The sequence below is a fragment of the Balaenoptera borealis genome (genome assembly GCF_965194805.1).
Source record: "Balaenoptera borealis genome assembly, chromosome: 5".
NCBI classification, from domain to species: Eukaryota; Metazoa; Chordata; class Mammalia; order Artiodactyla; family Balaenopteridae; genus Balaenoptera; species Balaenoptera borealis.
The window spans coordinates 38,388,356-38,405,953 of record NC_138862.1 but is presented as its reverse complement, the minus strand read 5'-3'; the positions used below and the strand labels follow the sequence as shown (position 1 = coordinate 38,405,953).

The window sequence follows — 17,598 nt, the reverse complement described above, 5'->3', positions numbered from 1 at the left end:
AATATTTGATCATAACTACCAGTGATGAAGTACCACAACTCACTAATTTATATCTTTGCATGATTCAGCATTCAATCTGGTGCTTAAGCCAAGTCTGTTTTTTTTACTTACCCACAGGACACTAATAAAAATGCATACAATACTTCATATCCAGGAATTCTGATTTTAACCTTCAGTTACTCACCTATAAGAGAAAGAGAAGAAAGAAAGATAATGGTTAGTATTAACAATACTTAATGTTGAGGGAGACCTTCAATATGGTGGAGGAGTAAAACGTGGAGATCACCTTCCTCCCCACAAACACATCAAAAATACATCTACATGTGGAACAACTCCTACAGAACACCTACTAAATGCTGGCAGAAGAACTCAGACTTCCCAAAAGGCAAGAAACTCCCCAAGAACCTAGATAGGGCAAAAGAAAAAAGAAAAAACAGATAAAGAAGAATAGGGATGTGACCTGCAACAGTGGGAGGGAGCCGTGAAGGAGGAAAGGTTTCCACACACTAGGAAGCCCCTTCACTGGCAGAGACTGGGGGATGGCAGGGGGGAAGCTTTGGAGCCACGGAGGAGAGCGCAGCAACAGGGGTGCAGAGGCCAAAGCGGAGAGATTCCTGCACAGAGGCTCGGTGCCGACCAGGACTCACCAGCCCGAGAGGCTTGTCTGCTCACCCGCCAGGGCAGGCGGGGGCTGGGAGCTGAGGCTCTGGCTTCGGAGGTCACATCCCAGGAGAGGACTGGGGTTGGAGGCGTGAACACAGCCTGAAGGGGGCTAGTGTGCCACAGCTAGCTGGAGGGAGTCCTGGAAAAAGTCTGGAACTGCCTAAGAGGCAAGAAACCATTGTTTTGGGGTGGGCGAGGAGAGAGGATTCAGAGCACTGCCTAAATGAGCTCCAGAGACGGGTGCGAGCCGCAGCGATCAGCGCAGACACCAGAGACGGGCATGAGGCGCTACGGCTGCTGCTGCCGCCACCAAGAATCCTGTGTGCAAGCACAAGTCACTATCCACACCGCCCCTCCTGGGAGCCTGTGCATCCCGCCACTGCCAGGTTCTCGTGATCCAGGGACAACTTCCCCGGGAGAACGCACGGCATGCCTCAGGCTGGTGCAACGTCATGCCAGCCTCTGCCGCCGCAGGCTCGCCCCTCATCCGTACCCCTCCCTCCCCCCAGCCTGAGTGAGCCAGAGCCCCTGAATCAACTGCTTTAACCCTGTCCTATCTGAGTGAAGAACAGACGCCCTCAGGTGACCTACATGCAGAGGCGGGACCAAATCCAAAGCTGAACCCCAGGAGCTGTGCGAAAAAGGAGAAAGGGAAATTTCTCCCAGCACAATCAGGAGCAGCGGATTAAATCTCCACAATCAACTTGATGTACCTTGCCTCTCTGGAATACCTGAATAGACAACAAATCATCCCAAAATTGAGGTGGTGGACTTTGGGAGCCACTGTAGACGTGGTATTTGCTTTCTGCATCTAATTTGTTTTTGGTTTTATGTTTACCTTAGTTTAGTACTTAGAATTTATTATCATTGGTAGATTTGTTTATTGATTTGGTTGCTTCTTACTTTTTAAAAAAATATATAAATCTATAATTTTTTTTCCTTTTTCTCTTTTTGTGAGTGTGTATGTGTATACTTCTTTGTGTTATTTTGTCTGTATAGCTTTGCTTTTACCATTTGTCCTAGGGTTCTGTTGGTTGTTTAATTTGGGTTTTTTTTTGTATACATTTTAGCACTTGTTATCATTGGTGGATTCGTTTCTTGGTTTGGTAGCTCTCTTCTTTCTTTCTTTTTTCATGAATTTTATATTTTTTATTTTTAATAATATTTTTTAATTTTAATAACTTTATTTTATTTCATTAATATTTTTCTCTTTCTCTTTGTTTCTCCCTTTTCTTCTGAGCCATGTGGCTGACAGCATGTTGGTGCTCCAGCTGGGTGTCACGTCTGTGTCTCTGAGGTGGGAGAGCCGAGTTCACACTGGTCCACCAGAGACCTGCTGGCTCCACGTAATATCAAATGGCGAAAGCTCTCACAGAGATCTCCATCTCAATGCTAACCCAGATCCACTCAATGACCAGCAAGCTACACTGCTGGACACCCCATGCCAAACAACTAGCAAGACAGGAACACAACCCCACCCATTAGCAGAGAGGCTGCCTAAAATCATAACAAGGTCACAGACATCCCAAAACACCACTGGTGCTGTCCTGCCTACCAGAAAGAGAAGATCCAGACTCATCCACCAGAACACAGGCACCAGTCCCCTCCACCAGGAAGCCTACACAACCCACTGAACCAACCTTAGCCACTGGGGGCACACACCAAAAACAACTGGAACTACAAACCTGCAGCATGTGAAAAGGAGACCCCAAACACAGTAAGTTAAGCAAAATGAGAAGACAGAGAAACACAAAGCAGATGAAGGAGCAAGGTAAAAACCCACCAGACCAAACAAATGAAGAGGAAATAGGCAGTGTACCTGAAAAAGAATTCAGAGTATTGATAGTAAAGATGATCCAAAATTTTGGAAATAGAATGGAGAAAATACAAGAAATGTTTAACAAGGACCTAGAAGAACTAAACAGCAAACAAACAATGATGAACAACACAATAAATGAAATTAAAAATTCTCTAGAAGGATTCAATAGCGGAATAACTGTGGCAGAAGAACAGGTAAGTGATCTGCAAGATAAAATAGTGGAAATAACTACTGCAGAGCAGAATAAATAAAAAAGAATGAAAAGAATTGAGGACAGCCTCAGAGACTTCTGGGACAACATTAAACACACCAACATTCGAATTATAGGGGTCCAAATAGAAGAAGAGCAAAAGAAAGGGACTGAGAAAATATTTGAAGAGATTATAGTAGAAAACTTCCCTAATATGGAAAAGGAAATAGTCAATCAAATCCAGGAAGCGCAGAGAGTCCCATACAGGATAAATCCAAGAGAAACACACAAAGACACATATTAATCAAACTATCAAAAATTAAATACAAAGAAAAAATATTAAAAGCAGCAAGGGAAAAACAACAAATAACATAAAAGGGAATCCCCATAAGGTTAATAGCTGATCTTTCAGCAGAAACTCTGCAACCCAGAAGGGAGTGGCAGGACATATTTAAAGTGATGAAAGGGAAAAACCCACAACCAAGATTACTCTACACAGCAAGGATCTCATTTAGATTTGACGGAGAAATTAAAAACGTTATACACAAGTAAAAGTTAAGAGAACTCAGCACGACCAAACCAGCTTTACAACAAATGCTAAAGGAACTTCTATAGGCAGGAAACACAAGAGAAGGAAAAGACCTACAATAACAAACCCAAAACAATTAAGAAAATGGTAATAGGAACATACATATTGATAACTACCTTAAATGTAAATGGATTAAATGTTCCAACCAAAAGACATAGACTGGTTGAATGGATACGGAAACAAAACCCGTATATGTGCTATCTACAAGGGACCCACTTCAGGCCTAGGCACACATACAGACTGAGAGTGAGAGGATGGGAAAAGATATTCCAAGCAAATGGAAATCAAAAGAAAGCTGGACTAGCAATTCTCATATCAGACAAAATAGATTTTAAAATAAAAACTATTACAAGAGACAAAGAAGGACACTACATAATGATCAAGGGATCAATCCAAGAAGAAGATATAACAATTGTAAATATTTATGCACCCAACATAGGAGCACCTCAATACATAAGGCAAATGCTAGCAGCCATAAAGGGGAAATCGACAGTAACACTAGCAGGGGACTTTAACACCCCACTTTCACCAATGGACAGATCATCCAAAATGAAAATAAATAAGGAAACACAAGCTTTAAATGATACATTAAACAAGATGGACTTAATTGATATTTATAGGACATTCCATCCCAAACAACAAATACACTTTCTTCTCAAGTGCTCATGGAACATTCTCCAGGATAGATCATATCTTGGGTCACCAATCAAGCCTTGGTAAATTTAAGAAATTGATATCGTATCAAGTATCTTTTCTGACCACAATGCTATAAGACTAGATATCAGTTACAGGAAAAAATCAGCCAAAAATACAAACACATGGAGGCTAAACAACACATTACTAAATAACCAAGACATCACTGAAGAAATCAAAGAGGAAATCAAAAAATACCTAGAAACAAATGACAATGAAAACACAACAACCTAAAACCTATGGGATGCAGCAAAAGCAGTTCTAAGAGGGAAGTTTATAGTAATACAATTGTACCTCAAGAAACAATAAACATCTCAAATAAACAACCTAATCTTACACCTAAGGAAATTAGAGAAAGAAGAACAAAAAAAACCCAAAGTCAGGAGAAGGAAAGAAATCATAAAGATCAGATCAGAAATAAATGAAGAAGAAATGAAGGAAACAATAGCAAAGATCAATAAAAGTAAAAGCTGGGTCATTGAGAAGATAAACACATTGATAAACCATTAGCCAGACTCATCAAGAAAAAAGGGGAGAAGACTCAAATCAATAGAATTAGAAACGAAAAAGGAGAAGTAACAACTGACACTGCAGATATACAAAGGATCATGAGACATTACTACAAGCAACTATATGCCAATAAAATGGACAGCCACGAAGAAATGGACAAATTCGTAGAAAAGCACAACCTTCTGAGACTGAACCAGGAAGAAATAGAAAATATAAAAAGCCCAATCACAAGCACTGAAATTGAAACTGTGATTTAAAATCTTCCAACAAACAAAATCCCAGGACCAGATGGCTTCACAGGAGAATTCTATCAAACACTTCAAGAAGAGCTAACACCTATTCTTCTCAAACTCTTCCAAAATATAGCAGAGGGCGGAACTCTCCCAAACTCATTCTACGAGGCCACCATCACCCGGATACCAATATCAGACAAAGATGTCACAAAGAAAGAAAACTACAGGCCAATATCACTGACGAACATAGATGCAAAAAATCTCAACAAAACACTAGCAAACAGAATCCAACAGCACATTAAAAGGATCATACACCATGATCAAGTGGGGTTTATCCCAGTAATGCAAGGATTCTTCAATATACGCAAATCAATCAATGTGATAAAGCATATTAAGAAATTGAAGGAGAAAAACCATATGACCATCTCAATAGATGCAGAGAAAGCTTTTGACAAAATTCAAGACCAAGTTATGATAAAAACCCTCCAGAAAGTAAGCATAGAGGGAACTTTCCTCAACATAATAAAGGCCATATATGACAAACCCACAGACAACATCATTTTCAATGTTGAAAAACTGAAACCATTTTCTCTAAGATCAGGAACAAGACAAGGTTGCCCACTCTCTCCACTATTATCCAAAAAAGTTTTGGAAGTTTTAGCCACAGCAATCAGAGAAGAAAAAGAAATAAAAGTAATCCAAGTCAGAAAAGAAGAAGAAAAGCTGTCACTGTTTGCAGATGACATGATACTATACATAGAGAATTCTAAAGATGCTACCAGAAAACTCCTAGAGCTAATCAATGAATTTGGTAAAGTAGCAGGATACAAAATTAATGCACAGAAATCTCTTGCATACCTATACACTAATAATGAAAAATCTAAAACAGAAATTAAGGAAACACTCCCATTTACCACTGCAACAAAAAGAATAAAATTCCTAGGAATAAACCTACCTAAGGACACAAAAGAACTATATGCAGAAAAGTATAAGACACTGATGAAAGAAATTAAAGATGATACAAACAGATGGAGAGATACCATATTCTTCGATTGGAAGAATCAACATTGTGAAAATGACTCTACTACCCAAAGCAATCTACAGATTCAATGCAATCTCTATCAAACTATCACTGGCATTTTTCACAGAACTAGAACAAAAAATTTCACAATTTGTATGGAAACACAAAAGACTCTGAATAGCCAAACAATCTTGAGAAAGAAAAACAGAGCTGGAGGAATCAGGCTCCCTGACTTCAGACTATACTAGAAAGCTACAGTAATCAAGACAGTTTGGTACTGGCACAAAAACAGAAATATAGATCAATGAAATATTACAGAAAGCCGAGAGATAAACCGATGCACCTATGGTCACCTTATTTTTGATAAAGGAGGCAAGAATATACAATCTAGAAAAGACAGCCTCTTCAATAAGTGGTGCTGGGAAAACTGAACAGCTACATGTAAAAGAATGAATTTAGAACACTCCATAACACCATACACAAAAATAAACTCAAAATGGATTAAAGACCTAAGTGTAAGGCCAGACACTATAAAATTCTTAGAGGAAAACATAGGCAGAACACTCTATGACATAAATCACAGCAAGGTCCTTTTTGACCCACCTCCTAGAGAAATGGAAATAAAAACAAAAATAAACAAATGGGACCTTAAACAAAAGGGAAACTTAAAAGCTTTTGCACAGCAAAGGAAACCATAAACAAGACGAAAAGACAACCCTCAGAATGGGAGAAAATATTTGCAAATGAAGCAACTGACAAAGGATTAATCTCCAAAATTTACAAGCAACCCATGCAGCTCAGTATCAAAAAAATAGAAAAAACCCAATTCAAAAATGGGCAGAAGACCTAAACAGACATTTCTCCAAAGAAGATATACAGATTGCCAACAAACACATGAAAGGATGCTCAACATCACTAATCATTAGAGAAATGCAAATCAGAACTACAATGAGGTATCATCTCACACCAGTCAGAATGGCCATCATCAAAAAATCTAGAAACAATTAATGCTGGAGAGGGTGTGGAGAAAAGGGAACACTCTTGCACAGTTGGTGGGAATATAAATTGATACAGCCACTATGGAGAACAGTATGGAGGTTCCTTAAAAAACTACAAATAGAACTACCATATGACCCAGCAATTCCACTACTGGGCATATACCCTGAGAAAACAGTAATTCAAAAAGAGTCATGTAGCACAATGTTCATTGCAGCTCTATTTACAATAGCCAGGACATGGAATCAACCTAAGTGTTCGTCGATAGATGAATGGATAAAGAAGATGTGGCACATATATACAATGGAATATTACTCAGCCATAAAAAGAAACGAAACTGAGTTATTTGTAGTGAGGTGGATGGACCTAGGTCTGTCATACCGAGTGAAGTAAGTGAGAAGGAGAAAAATAAATACTGTATGCTAACATATATATATGGAATCAAAAAAATAAAAAAAAGTGGTTCTGAAGAACCTAGGGGCAGGACAGGAAAAAAGACACCGACGTAGAGAATGGACTTGAGGACATGGGGAGTGGGAAGTGTAAGCTGGGACGAAGTGAGAGAATGGCATGGACATATATACACTACCAAATGTAAAACAGATAGCTAGTGGGAAGCAGCCACATAGCACAGGGAGATCAGCTTGGTGCTTTGTGACCACCTAGGGAGTGGGATAGGGAGGGTGGGAGGGAGACACAGAGGGAGGGGATATGGGCATATATGTATATGTATAGCTGATTCACTTTGTTGTAAAGCAGAAACCAACACACCATTGTAAAGCAATTATACTCTAATAAAGATGTTAAAAAATATACTGTTTTGTTACACTTAGGGAGCATCATGATATATATATTTGCACTTTGATATATATATTTATAGGACAATTCTGCAAAGTAAATTACATTTGAGCATTTTACAGTGTTACGATTTTAGGAAGATCTTTCCTTTTTATGTCAATTTACTTGATAAAAATAAGCCTGGCAGGAAATAATCAACTTAGCCGCCTGAACAAAGTCTCTTAATATTCCAAGTGCATCTCCTTAGACAATATTTTATTAAATTACTTCATTAAAACAAATGTTCTAGTCAAGCATTTGTTCACTGTCATCTAAGCTGTTGAGCGGGCTAGTTGACTTTTCCCTTTGGGCCATTCCCTACATTCAAAGTGCTCAGAGGAAAGACAGGTGATCCCAAGGGAAGCTACAACTTCACTTCTCTAACCTCTGGGAGCTGAACCACCACAAGTTGCTATCCTTCACTGGTCTGCGACCACACTGCTTTCTTTCCAGAATACTTCCTATACCATTTGTTTTCTATTCCTGCCATAAAAAGTATTAAAATGATGAGAATGCTTCGAGCTGAAAAATACAAAATTTGACATAAGAAGTGAAAAATAACAGAAATTAGTAGTTAAATACATACTCATTAAACTGGGATTCCATCCCCTTCTAGGATGTAAATTTTGACAAACTGGTAAGTTTTTAAGGAAAATTTTAGAGAGTTACAGGGTTCTTTCCTCCAGACAGTAACACAATACAGTATTTTATTTTATTGCAAATAAAAATTTATTGTATGTTTTTTTAAAGAAAAACAGCCAGATCTCTTGAACTTATGATGTACCAAGACAGAATAGATTTTCATAAACACTGTTGCAGCTAATTCTCACAATAGCCCTAACAAGAGATGTTATTATCATTTCTATTTTTAAATTAAGAAAATACACAATAGCAGTAAATAGCAGGACTGATGTTAGAACCCAAAGTATTTCCAAAACAAAGAAAAGAAAAGCATTCAAAGCCAATTTTAAAAGGAGAGTGGTAATTAATTATATAACATTTATCACTTTGCAAACAACACTGATCACTAAAGACCAGGATTTTCAAGAGCCTCCAAAACTCTCCCCCATAAAATATGTCTTTACTTCATGTTTATAAAAAGCATTGTACATGAAATCATAAAATTTGATGTCTTGATATTTTAAATCCCCTTTTTTGTTTTTTTTTGTTTTTGGCCATACCACGCAGCTTGTGGGATCCTCTTTCCCTGACCGGGGATTGAACCCAGGCCCTCTGCAGTGAAAGTACAGAGTCCTAAACACTGGACTGCCAGGGAATTCCCAGATCCAGTTTAATTTTTAACAAACACAATTTTTTGAGAAACTGAAAAAAAATTTTTAAAGAGAGACAAAGAATTAAGGTGGTATGCAATTATTCTGACTTAGAGCTTGTACTATTTATATGATATATGTGGTTATTATGTTGAAATTAATTTAATCAATCAGAATAATTTTTTAGTTGTCAGGTTATAAGATGCTTTTCAAGTATGTTAAATTTTTCCATTATATATAGAACAAAAAGTTGTCATCACTGTCAGGTAACATAGACAACCATCCTGATACCCTTACCTGTAATATTGGGAATGTGCTCATAAGTAAATTATTGTTTCTTAGAGATCATTTTTAAACCACAAATCACTGATGGTGTATTATTTAAGTACATGTTTCTAATACATGCAGGAATATTTAAACCCAATAGATATTCATAATTATCACTAAGAGTTGATCTCACCCTTCTAAAAGTTCTGTATTCCCTTTATTCTGTCTGGTCTAGTAGTTAAGAGTTGTGATGCTCAGGAATTTGGCTGGTCTGATTTTGAATTCTCCTCTCTGACCTTTGGTGTTTGTGTGGTCTTGCCTAATCTTCAAAATGGCCATAGGGGCTCTCGTTAAATATTGTTTAATAAATATTAGCTAGTCACTCAAAAAATATTACTTAAGGGTCTACTTAAAATCTACTTATTTATAGATTCTCTATAAATATCTGGAGTTCCTTAGAGTATGATACACTGTTGCTTATTCATGCAAGAAGTTCACCTCCTAAGAGAAGGGATTATTTACTGCTTCTGTTTCTATAGCCCTTCCTGCTAAGGACTCTCTGTCAGTTGAGGTCCCCAGTTATACTTACATCAACCTCATCAATGACTTTTGTCACACAGAATCCATCAGTACCTTGAAATACATTAGTATGTGTGTAGAGAAAGAGCACACTTAAGTGGTAAAAACGTCTATTTTCATCTTTTGCAGTTAACTTCAGAATTCCACATGTTCTTTAAAAGTAAACTTTAGAAAAATATCTGAGTGAAATATTTTAATATAATTATGATACAAAAAAAATCCCGAAAAAGAGATAGTTTTATTCAATTACTCTTTTCACCTTGTATAGTTAGATATGCCTAGAATGGACATCTAAATCTCTCTCCCAATTATAATGTAAGAAATGCTACAGAAGTGAGAAAGGTTAATAATCCCAATAATAAGTATGTGTAAGAACACCTGAAGTGAGAGAGGTATTTAATCCTTTATTGGGAGAAGCAGTAGGGAGTTCAATAGGAGTGAGTGCTACTACACATGGATGATTAGCTGGGTCAACTCTGAGCTGTACTTTTCTCTCCCACAATGCCCTGGGAATAACATCATCTATCCTAAAAAAACTGTGAGGCAGCATAACACCAGAGACCTCCCAATGCCAGTCAGGTTTCAACTGGGTGACAACAGGGTAAAAGTAGAACCTGATGTGGCTGGAGAGCAGATAACAACAGATGCAGGCCAACATACCCAGAAGAATCTACAAAGACAATCTAACAAAATCTACACAGACCAAATAAGAGCTATCAGCATGGTTGCCTACAGGATCAACTTTTAAAAGTCTGCTATACCCTCTTACATCATTAATTATCCACCAAAAAAAATATAATAAAAAGCATAATGAGGTATTATTACAGAGGCAAAGAAAGCAAAAGAGGGGAAAAAAGGAAAATATCTATTAAAGGATATCAAGAAATAAATTGAGAGATTTTACCATGGTGAGATGACATCCCAAAATAATATATAATTGTAATGAAATTACAATGAAAATTTTAATACACCTTTTGAGGATGTTAATAAGATTATTATAAAATACAGATTAGCAAATTAATGTCTATAAATATTATGTAAATTATTGAAAGAAGAGCAAATTGAATCAAATATAGTACTTTTAATAGCATATCAATTTTTTTTAAAATTTATTATTCTAGCTATTGATAATTCTCACACAAGATTACAGCATGGACACTTATGATCAACTTTTGGAAGACATCATTGGGTCATTTTTTGATATTCCATTCCAATAGAATTCATCAGTAGTTAGAATTTAGGATTGCACTACAAGTTTTTCATCACTTGAACAAAGACTCCAAGGCATAGAGGTCCCAGGAGGCCAAATGTCACTCAAACTTCCATGATGGCAAGAAACAGCTGATCAAAAAGCTATATAGCAAATGACTGTGGTCAGAAAATGTTCCGTGTTATTACAGTGGAAATGTCAAAGAGCCATCCACATGAAGGATTCTATATTTGATTTCATTTTGAAGTGGGATGTGACTATTTTTTCAGCTTAGAGATTTGGCCTCCATCTCACTTTGATGCAGGTTGTACAATAAGGGGAATGAGAGAAAGAGACAGAGACAAAGACAGATTGATAGAAGCCACTAATAATAATTGAAACCAGAGAATCAATGTTTGAGAGAGAAAATGGCAGCATGATTGCCACACCCAGTGTTCACCACACAGACCTCGTTAGTTCAGACTAGCTTTTAGATTAAAGAATTTTATTCCACTGTTATGTTTTATACAGTTGTTTAACAAGAACATCTCACTCTCAATCCATGGGGTTAACAGTTTACTATTTGCATGTGAACATGTTTGCAATGGCGTAAAACTGAAATTACTGTTCCTGAGGAAAGTTCTATATCACATAATAAAAGGTTAGATAATGTAAATCATCATTGCTGGTCAGTATTTATAACATGTCCATTGTTTTTAGGTACTTTAGGATATCTGCAACATATGGGAAACATTCTATTCTTCTATAGAGCAGTTTACAACTCTCAAGTCCATGGCACAGAAATGCATATTTTTTTACAAACATAAAGTGATTTTTTATTCTTACAGTTTCATAGTTAACAAAATGTTTAACCTATTATTAACTAAAGTCCAGAGTTTACAATAGGGTTCACCCCTTGTGTTGTAAAAGGTCGATGGATTTTGATAAATACATAATGTCCTATAACCACCATTACGATATCGTACAGAATAGTTTCAATGACATATAAATTCCCCATACTCCATATATTCCTCCATCCTTCCCTCCCTGTGAACCCTTGGGAACCACTGATCTTTTTCCTGTCTCTATAGTTTGGCCTTTTCCAGAATGTCATATAGTTGGATTCATATAGTATGTAGCCTTTTCAGACTAGCTTGTTTTACTAAGTAAGATGTATTTAAGTTCCTCCATGTCTTTTTGTGGCTTGATAGCTCACATCTTCTTACCACTGAATAATATTCCACTGTATGGATGTATCACAGGTTTTTTATACATTTAACTATTGAAAGACACCTTCCAATTTTTGGTGATTATGAAGAAAGCTACTATAAACATTGGTGCATAGGTTTTAGTGTAGACATAAATTTTCAAATACTTTGAGTAAATATCTAGGACTGTAATCACTGGGTTATATGGTAAATCTGTGTTTAGCCTTGTAAGAAAAGGCCAAACTGTCTTCCAAAGTAGCTACACTATTTTGCAATCCTACCACTAATTAATGAGAGTTTCTGTTATTTCACATCTTTGCTAGCATTTGGCATAGTCAGTGTTTTGGATTTTATCATTCTTAGGAATGTGTAATAGTGTCTCATTGTTGTTTTAATTTGCAATTTCCTAAAGTAGTATCTTTCCATAAGTTTATTTGCCATCTGTGTATCTTCTTTGGTGAGATGTCTATTCAGATATTTAGCCCATTTTTGATTTGGTTTGGTTGTTTATTTTCTTTTTGTTGAGAATTCTTTATATATTGGCTTGGCCAAAAAGTTCGTTCGGGTTTTTCTGTAAGACGTTATTTGGCTACAAGGTCATGTCAAATACATGTTTCGGAAATATTTCCTCCCAGTCTGTGACTTGTTTTATTTTCATATTTTTTTAAATTAAAGAATTACAAAAAAAGAGACTGCAATATTCTGATTATGTGTAAAGATCACAAAAAAATATGAGCTCAGAAGAAACTTTCTTCTGAGTATGCATGTTTGCATGAGGTACACAATTTTCTACATAAAGTACTTGTCTGGTACTTTCTAGAAATGTCTCTGAGCTGGTTGAGATCATGTTGTCCCTATGTTTCTTTCTCTGATAGTTTTAAAAACACTTCATTTATTAGCGGCTTCACAGTATGTTGACCCGTAAAAGAGCATTTCATGCTCACATTGGACAAAATTACTAAAACAAAACAAACTTGAAACAAAACACTACAAAAAAGGAACCCAAAGAGGTGGAATTGAGAAACTGATATGCTGATATGTTCCAGAATAAAAAAACAAATCCTTCAATTGTTATCATCTTTTGAAAAAGAAATAATGACATCTTTTTTTCTCTTATTTTTTAGAAGTCTGGGCTCAAAGAATAACAAAAGCTACCCATCTCTACCTCCTTTTGTTGATAACTGGTCAATAAAACTCTTGAAAGTAATATCCTACCTCTGTGTCCTTCATGTGAAACCCAGGAAGAGAGATATTGACTATAATATCTTAGAGGTCCTGACCTGTGTTTGACCATCCCTGAACTCATTTTCCTTCTTTTTCTTTTCTTCCTACTTGGTCTGTTTTGATTACTCCATGTTTAAATACACTCTGCATAGCTCTCTAGAATTTAGAAAAGCAAGTAGCTATGGAAATCTAAAGAGGTGATACAGAAATATCATAGCTGATTTCACTATAGAGCCTCTGCCTCATATGAATTAGGGATATTTCTCAAATAAGAAAAAAATGTGCATTTAATTGATAGAAAAAAATTCCCAGATTTTATGAGTCAAACTGTGTCCCCCCCAAATTCACATGTTTAAGTCCTAGCCCCCAGTAACTCAGGATGTGACTGGACATGGAGATAAAATTTTAAAGAGGTAATTAAGGTAAAATTTGGTCATATGGTTGGGCCCTAATCTAATATAATTGGTGTCCTTATAAGAAAAAGAGATTAGGATGGAGAAAACACACAGACCTGAGGACACAATGAGAAAGTGGCTGTGTAATGCACAGTGAGAGGCCTCAGAAGAAACCAAACCTGCCAACACTTTGATCTTGGACTTCTAGTATAAAGAATTGTGAGAAAATAAATTTCTACTCTTTTTTTTTTTTTTTTTGTATAAATTTGAGAACTGACATTTACTATGCTGAATCTTTCAATCCATTTATTTATTTATTTATTTAGGCTGTGTTGGGTCTTCGTTTCTGTTGCTTTCTCTAGTTGCGGCAAGTGGGGGCCACTCTTCATCGCAGTGTGCAGGCCTCTTACTGTCGTGGCCTCTCTTGTTGCGGAGCACAGGCTCCAGACGTGCAGGCTCAGTAGTTGTGGCTCACGGGCTTAGTTGCTCCGTGGCATGTGGGATCTTCCCAGACCAGGGCTCGAACCCATGTCCCCTGAATTGGCAGGCAGATTCTCAACCACTGTGCCACCAGGGAAGCCCCAATAAATTTCTACCCTTTAAGCAACTGAGTTCATGGTATTTTGTTATGGCAACCCTAGCAGACTAATAGGTTCAAGATGACATGAGGCTATATATTAAAAAGCAAACAAACAAAAAACACCAACTCTTCCTTGTACTTAAAATATTTTTAAGAGGATTATGCAGAATGCTTACTATCTTCCAATTTTCCCTATATGAGCAGTATATGATAGTTAATACTGCTGTTAATGAGATGTAAAAATAAAGAACAGCAGTAGAAAGGGTTTCCTGAAGCATTTGATGGAGCTGCTCCTTTCTCTCTGCACCTGCTTAGTTAAGCTTTTTAAGCACAAGTCTATTTGTTACATAACTGGATAATGACTTAATTTGAACGAGTTAACAATTTCACACCTGCTAAGCATAAGGTGACTACTAAGTAAAATCACTAATCTAATATCCTCACATAGGTCACTTTTATTACCTATAATGGAACAATGAGATAAACTTGCACTTTCAAATTCAAACACTCGATTACTTGCACTAATGGAGGGGATAAGAACCATAGATAATCTGAGACAGTGTCATTTAGGCTTAGCTTTGGAATATGTTTTGTATTCTCATTCCTTCATGTTTGATAGTCTAAGGATCCACATCCATCCAAATAATGAAGTTACAGTATTGAAAACAAACACCAGAATCTCTGAAGCCAACCACCATACATCTGTGCCTCAGATTTCTTTATAATGTATTCCTTGATGAGGAAGCAAGAAATAAATCCTGTAGGTTTTTTAAAAAGGGAATAAATCCTGTAAGCTTTTAAAATATGCCATTTATCAGGCCAGGCCACGGCCTGGGGAGGAGGATCCCCCATTATATTTCTATTGCCTAATCTCTGCCACTGCCAGTCTAAATTGATTTCTCAGCATCACAGTTACTGATCTGAGTTAAATATAGGAAAGGTCATTATTTCTTGAGACCCTAATGTCTTTTTCATCAGTTTAATAGCACAAGTTACCTTACAGATTCATTATTAATGCTGGAAAATAATGAAGTGACTGCTTTTAAAGAAATAGACTGCACGATTAGTTAAGTTACAGTGATAATAGGTAAAGGGCAACTGTACATCTCTGGTATAACAAATACAACATTCAGTTTCAGAACAGACCTTAAATCCCAACCCCACTGTCTCCTCCACGGAGTGTCCATGGCAATCAATATAAAACACATATCCTGTTTTCTCAATCCATGTTTAGAACTATGAATGGTTTCTCATTGCACTTAATAGAAAAACCAAACTTTTCTATGGCAAATTTCTACTTGATATGACCCCTGACTACCAGCAAACATTTGTTTTTAAACTTAACTAACATTTACTGAATACCCTAGGTTCCAGATTCCCAAAAATAAAAATATGAGTGAGACAGAAACCCTGACCCCATTATATTTTCCATACAGAATGGGGCAGATGAAAAATAAAGAAAGAATGACGATTCAAGAGAAAATACTTTAAGTGTACTAGTAGTTTTGAAGAAAAAAATTAAATTTTAAAGCTTTATGAAAGAGGTGGCCATAATGATTGCTCTAATAAGTGATGTAGGAACTGGATATTTGTATATGGAGAGGGTAATTTAGTATAAGGGCACAATTTGAATAAGAGTGGTAAGACCAAAAAACTCGGTTGTCCAATTTGGCTAGAGCATAATAATAAATACTAGCATTGTATAAGCAATATCCTATATTTTCATTGATGAGATCATGGAATTTTCATACTAACCAAATAAATTAGATATTATTATTTCCAATTTATAGATTAGTAAACAGAATGAAATGGAAAAGATCTGAGTGACCTATTATTCCAGATCTTCCAGAAAGCAGATGCTGAGAAATGACTACACATGCAAGAGATTTATGAGAGAAATCTCATAAATCTCATAACCGCCTGTGTTGGTTAAAGAGGTGGGAGCCGCTAGAAGCTGGGACTGTCAGATTGTGAAACAGGCCTGCCCTGAGTGAAGGAGAGAAGGAAGGAAGAAAAATCGAATGGAAGCATTTTAAAATGCAATGAAATGTCAAGGAAACTTTAGCAAGGCCAACTGTTATTCTTCAAGAGAATCACCATCAGAGGAGTCACATGTCTTTCCAGAATGGACCCGTCTTATCCCTGCCATATTCAGTCATTGGTTGGGAGCATCCAATGGGAAATGGGGCTTCAACACCAACCACAGTGATGGGTTTCAGAGCACAGAACCTGGGGTCATAGGTCAATTAGTTCCTGCAGAGATCTGAAAGGAGTATTCTCAAGGTCACTACAGTAACAAACCCAACAAGGCACTGAACTGATATTCCAACCAAGTCTACGCAATGAATTTAACCAAAGTACAAAAAGAAACACACACACACACACAAATAGCATTATGTGTACATTTTTCTCTCATCGACTAAGTCCTTCAATAATCATTTGGCCTCTAAATATTTTCTTTTACCATTAATTTAGCCATGATAAAATGTTGATTTCTTGTTAAATTCTCTTCATCTTAGATTGCATTTACTAAGATTCTATATTTTTGATTCCTGAATATTTTCAAACAGTAACAGAATTTCAGGTTGCAGAAGCCTAGATTGATATAGAGGTCAATTAGTCCAACCCACTCATGTTACAGATGAGCTAATTCAGGCCATGAGAGACTTCATGCCTTCCTCTGAATCACTAAAAGAATTAGTGACAGATGGGATTGAGTGCAGATGTCCTGACTCCTGTTTACAGCGGTTATCACCACTTACCATTACTTTTTCCTCCCATCTCTCTTCTTTTTTTCAGTTTTACTTTCCTTATATGTAATTACTTCTATCATGATATCCTCATAAATTCATTTATCATGCCCTGCTTACTATTACATAAGAGCTAGTATCCTTAAGGATATAGCATAAATTCCATAGTACTCTTCAATTTTCAGAGTGTTCATAACTACTAACTCATGTAGTTTTCATATTTTTTGTTTTAGTTATTGTTTGTTTCTCTATTTGGCTAACAACTATGAGAAATTAAATTGAGTGAAAGCAGTTTGATATATGACAATTAGCTTTATTTATTTTTTTCATTTTTGTGGCCAGTCCAACTACTAATGAAACACATCATCTCCTGAATTTGGTCTCAACTGTGCTAAATGAGCAAGTGCTAAGGAGATGGAGATTAATAGCAGCAGTTTTGTTTTTTCTTTCTTTCTTTTTGGCTTGCTCATTTCTGTTTCAGAGACTAGTTTCAGTAAACCATGGATGTAAATGAAACTGCATGAAATTGCTACTATTCAACCACTTTGAACCTATAAGACTGGCAATTTCATATGTTTCAGCTT

General features: G+C 36.5%; 1 protein-coding gene and 1 long non-coding RNA gene across 5 annotated transcripts in view; both read right to left on the bottom strand.

The window, feature by feature from the left end:
- LOC309628921 overlaps positions 1–3,803 on the bottom strand; it is a 289,641-nt gene extending 285,838 nt beyond the window's left edge. The window contains exon 1 of the long non-coding RNA XR_014244785.1: positions 112–3,803. This is a non-coding gene — a long non-coding RNA (uncharacterized lncRNA). The remainder of the gene's footprint in view (positions 1–111) is intronic.
- The window catches only part of CADM2 (cell adhesion molecule 2), a 1,026,782-nt gene that overhangs the window by 758,947 nt on the left and 250,237 nt on the right, over positions 1–17,598 (bottom strand). The window lies entirely within an intron of this gene.